Raw genomic sequence first — 5,863 nt, forward strand, 5'->3', positions numbered from 1 at the left:
TTTTTAAGAATGGTTTATAGTGCTTTTTTGTGACGTGTTTAAATATTTAAATATATGATAGCGTCGATTTTCTCATACTTTTATATCAGATCGGACACTTTCGCTTCTCGTGGGCTGTTTATATTTTTATAGGACAGTGCTTTGCAAATTGAAGTAGGAAATATAGGTCAGATCATTGGGAGAAAAGTAAAAAACTTAAAAAGATATAAAATTAAAAAAAATTTGAAATTGCTTCGAAAATAATTTATAATGAATAAGGCATTCCTTGTGACAATCTTATGTTAGCAAATCAATTAATTTGATTTATCATGAATTTTATATGAATTTTAATAAATTAAAAACCATCTTGTTGAAGGTTTTGCCTTTCAATAAATTGAGACATTGTAATACTTCTCATTGAAAAGTTTAGTCTCTGATGTAAGTTTGTGAAAAATCTTGGAGAACTTGTAAATGAAGTTCTCAAGTAGTTGGTTGCTTTGGTTTGTAGGCTTTTGAGGCTACAATCAAAATTGTTCGGGACGAATTGGAATCTGTCCAATCAGGAGCTCAAACCCAAACCCAATATAAGAATGGTGTTAAATTCTTGCTTTTTATTAAGTAAATATTGAGATAAAGGAGGTGCGAAAGTTAACGTGATACTTGCGTAAATATTAATTTATTTTAAAAAATACGCATAATTTTTATGTTTCGAATTTGTGAAATTGTCCATAACTCTGGCGCAACTGACTTACTAATAAAATATTTGAAATAGCCCATAAAAAGACAGTTCAGAGTTTACTGCGTCTCTCACTCAATAAATCTTTTGAGTTTCTCTCTCTCTCCCTCCCTACTGTGTTATTTGGGATTACATAAAGGAGGCTGTATTTTAAAGTGCATTGGATCTGACACAGTTGGTCACATGAAGGTCTCACAGAAAATATTTCTATTATTATGTTAGGTCTATTAGGATATACAGAACTAGGTAGCATAACAATCACGCATTGGTGTTAACAGATCTATTAGGATATATGCAAAGCATCTTGTGTAGATCTAAAATATTCTAAACAAAATGTGAACATGTTAATGTGGTTGCAAACACTAACTTAATGTAAATCATGTATCAGTTTGAGTTATTTTTGTAAATTTTTTTTTTCTACTATTAAAAGTTTGATGTTATATGTGCCATCCAGTTTTGGATTATTAAAAAAATATTATTAGAGCAAAGAAACAACGAGCTTAATATACCAACACCAGTGCTCTTCATATTCCTAGAACCACAAACAGTAGATTTCTTATTGGTGAGGGCTTCACATGCATTTGTTGCTCATCTACCTTGATTTCTTCCGCCAACTGATCTACAATAGTCCGACTTTTGATTGACTTTTGAGAAATGTACTCCAACTCATATTGCATCAGTAAAACCTTTACTGCCATACGACTATCGTTTATAATAAAAATTTTGAAAAATTATATTTCAATTACTATCAAAATTTTGAAACTATAATTTAGTAAAAGTATTAGTTACTTATAAAAAAGTGTTTGAACAGGTGGTAGAAGATTATCCATGTGGCTTGCCATTGAAGCTTAAACATTCCTTCTATGCAACTTTTATTTTCTCCAGTCAATATCAGTGTGTTGTTCCTTTTCCCTTTTGATCATGAAAAGACAGTGAATGGACCCCTAAGAGTGGAAAAGCAGCCGCATGGAACTGATTTTCCTGCCAGCGGATCCCATACAGTAAAGTGGATCTGGATCTCGATCCAACATGGGAATGCTGGACTCTTGTTTATGCACCAAGCGGACCGGATCTTTCTAGACTCGCTCCAGTGTTTGCGGATCCCACTTTGTTTTTCTGTCGAAAAGAAAAGGAAAAGAAAAGAAAAAAAAAAGAGAAAAGATGCTTCTTTAGATAGTCCCATCCAAATGATGCCCACATATTTTTGGCCCTGGTCCAGGTTGGTTTTCAGCCCCCATAATGCTGAACCGGACCTACTTTTTCCAAATCGAAAAGCGTACGGGTCCATATGCTATGGGTCCATTGACAACCAAGGACTAGATGGATTCATATTGGTATATGAGTTTCAGCTAGGTTCCAGTTTTGATCCAAATCCAAATCCATTTAGCCTAGTTAGGTAACAACCATGTCTTATTAAGATCCAGTTCTGAATCTACAAATAACTGGATCTAATGACTAAATCATTGAACTTGAATCCAATAAGGTATGCAACATATGCAATTCGGGAAATATTGGATTCAACTGAGATCCGATACCGCTCACATCCGGATCCAAATGAGACCCAATTACATCCTTGAGTGTTTGTTGAGCAGATCCAACAACAAACTTGTACAAAGAAACAATCAAGGCCAATTATTTGCTTTTAGAAGCCCCTTTTGCCTTTTCAGACTCGTCTCTTTTTCCCAAAAGGCCGTGAAGAAAGGGCATTTTCCAAGACATTCAAAGCAAGAGCCACAATCATAGCACTCGTTATATATACATGAGCACTCTGGTGGTCCTTGAGAAATCTCACCGTGTTTGTGAGCATTTGAATGGAATGCACCTCAGCAAGATTTGGCATCAAAATCTTGCTTTTTTTCTTTACAACAAAATAAACATCGTGACAAGATGTTTTTATCTTAGAACCTAAAAAAACGGCCAAATTCATGTTTTTAGTTAGATTGGACAAATTGAACAGGTAGTGCTTAAATCTCAACAGTTCGATTTATCATTATCATCATTATTATCATTATTGCTATTATTTTTGTACTATTTGATCATTTTTTTTGGGTGTCCCCCTCTTCATTTACCCTCGGCCCCAAGGTCCAGGCTGCTTTTGGACGCGGGTGGAGAGCAGTATAGCTGTTAATTAAAGTATCGTGTATCCACTTTTTGCAGTATAGAAGAGTAACATTCATAGTAATTATGACCGGTTTTTCATAGGCTTGCCTTAAGATCAATTTCCAGTTACCAAAGTAACTGCGCGGATATAGTCACCATGCTTGAAAACTACTAACAACTCAGTTTTTCCAGCTAAAGAGAACTGAACATGTACATAGAATATCTACCTGTACTTGGAATTTGAAGACGTTAGAATTACTGCACATCAACTTAATATTTATATTGAATGACTTTCAATTAGCAGGTGTTGCAAGTAAGTTTCTAAAGTTAATCACGGGATTCCATTTGTTTATCTTTTGTGAAAGTTTGTTGTTCAAGTCATGACTACCTTTTAATCAGTTTGATCAAACGAGTGAATGACTTCTAGCTCTTTCTCCCTCTCTCTTTCTCTTTGTTCGCGTGTATATAATATTTAGGAGCTGACATCATCTCGCTGTCTTGAGCTCCATCCAGTCACTGCCATCCAATCTAAAAATCAAGCAGGTGGGATTAACTATAGTTAGGGGTGAACACGAGCCGAGTTGAGCCTGAGTTCAGTCAGCTCGAACTCGGTTCGAGCTCGAAAATAGCTCGACGAAAGCAGCTCGAGCTCAACTCAATTAAGGCTCAACAACCTCGCAAACTCGTTTGAATATATCGACTTGATTAAGGCTCGACAAACTCGATTAAGGCTCGACAAACTCGATTAAGGCTCGAGCTCGACTCGGCAGTTACGTGTTGAGCTCAAATGCAACTCGATTATTTGAACGAGTTGACTCATGAGCTCGAGTTCGATTCATTAAACAAATGACTTGGCTCGAACTCGTTCATGAGTAGAGTTTGAATAGCTGGACTCGCCGACCGAGTTTTGCTCTTCAAACCAAACAAAGAAAGGCCGGAAGGACAAACCAAATGGGGAAATCCACAAATCCTACCACAAGACTTAATTTAAACGCTTCCTCCAGTTAATCATGCCACGCGACTTTACCGGGAACGTGGCTCGCCACCCTTCACTGTTCTACACGAAAGCCAGACATTTTTATAGCATAAACATTTTGCAGTAAATGAATAATATCGAACCATGATATTTTTATCGGTAGTGCCTTTTCGAGCTCAGTGTAGCAATTACTACGTCCCACTAATCGGATATACATTAGTCAATCAATTCACACATGCAAGGGCACGCCCAAGTAAAGATAACCAAATTAAGTATCACAAAATTCATATGAATTTCAGTAAGTTTAATAATCTGGATTAAACATGAATAATCTAATGTGCTGATCACATCCCTATGAATAGGCCAATCAAAACGACTAGCTCTTCTCTCCAAGGGGGTACTGTTGAACTGTACTGAAAAAAAAAAAAACTTCAATGATCGATGAAGTTCTGCTAATTTTATGGTGTGTTGAGCCTTACACGCTTCGTGGCACCTAAGAAACCAGTAAAATATTTGGCCTTGGGTAAATGAAGATCCTGTCTTTTATACGCCTTCTCCCTATCTACAACCTATAAAGAAATAAATAAACAAATAAATATATTCTTCCTATCTACAACCTACAAATAAATAAATTATATATATATATATATATTCCACTTAGGTTAATCATGTGCACGCCTAGTGAGGTGAAGAGACAGTAAACAGCATGTGCTTTGGCCTTGGAAGCCACGTTACAGTCACATGCAGGCCCCGTAATTGCTGTAAGAGAGAGAGAGAGAGAGAGTTCAGTAGTTCACATGAAGGCAAAGAAGGAGATATTTCTTCTAAAATGTGGTGGGAGGAAATTTTGAGAGGAATCGGCGGATCTAAAACAGATTAAGAACAAGTAATGAAAAGATAAAATAACGTGAGCTCAAGATCGTCTTGAAGTCGTGACGCAGAAGTTGTGCATTAGAATAACGTGATTTGAGAAACTACCACGCTATTTCCTTGTTGAGTGATGTAAAATTATCGGTTTTCTGGAGTCCGGTGCTGAGATACATTATAATGCAGCTGGAAGAGTAACTTGGAAGAGTCATGGCTCCTTTTCTACAAGAAAAGACATACTGTCTGAATTGAGTTTCGTCTTCTTCGCTCAAGGAATGCTCATAAGAGAAAGTTTGAATGGTACACCGCCTTTTATGGAACATGGCGTGACAAGAATTAACATGCTGCATGCATCAAACAAAAAACATTTTACTAAAAAAAAACTATGCTCTTGGACTACATCTTCCTATTCTTATATGTTTTAGTTAGAATCCTGTATATATGCAGTTATCTAACTATACATGATATGATCATGTTTAGGTACTTATGTTAGATTTGGCGATTCTATGGAAGGTTGAATCCACCCCTCCATTCTTCCGAGGTCCTTTCAAAACTTGGCTGAGAAGTGGAAGACCCTTTAACTGGAGTGTGGCACATCAATCATTTGCAGTCTATAAGATTAATGTTCATGGGAATCAAACTGAAGACCAAACTTTCACGAGTTCGCCCAGCCTCATCAGCTACGCCTATCACTCGAAGCATAACTTATTATTAGATTTAAAAACAATATCAACAACCACATACTTTTCATATACAAAAGTAGTCTTTTTACATTATGTATTCTGATAGTGTATAGAAACACCAAAATAGTTGTTTGATCTTGTGAAACGTCTTCTTAGTGAAGCACCATCTGCTTATTCCAACCTAATTAACAGACCGGAAAATTCTTAGCCGGAAGGAAAGTTTTAAAGTTTTTGCTAAATGTAGGGCTCAAGTTAAAAGAGCAGTAGCTACTTTAAAACTCCTATAAGCTAGGGCTTAAGTCTGCAAGATGCCAAAGGAGTGGAATTTTTGAGATGGGTTGAAGATCAGTTAGAGTAGTGCGGTCAAAGCTGGTGGAAAGTCAGTTGGGATCACAAGTTGAGTAGAAAATGTCACAAACACATCTCTGTGGAATCTGAATCTCCTGACTTCCATGGCTGGTGCAGTGGTAGTGGTGGCAGGTCCTGTCCTCATCGTCCTTTGAGTTCTGGTGTTGGGAAGTG

The sequence above is a fragment of the Nymphaea colorata genome, chromosome 3 (assembly GCF_008831285.2).
Source record: "Nymphaea colorata isolate Beijing-Zhang1983 chromosome 3, ASM883128v2, whole genome shotgun sequence".
Taxonomy (NCBI): Eukaryota; Viridiplantae; Streptophyta; class Magnoliopsida; order Nymphaeales; family Nymphaeaceae; genus Nymphaea; species Nymphaea colorata.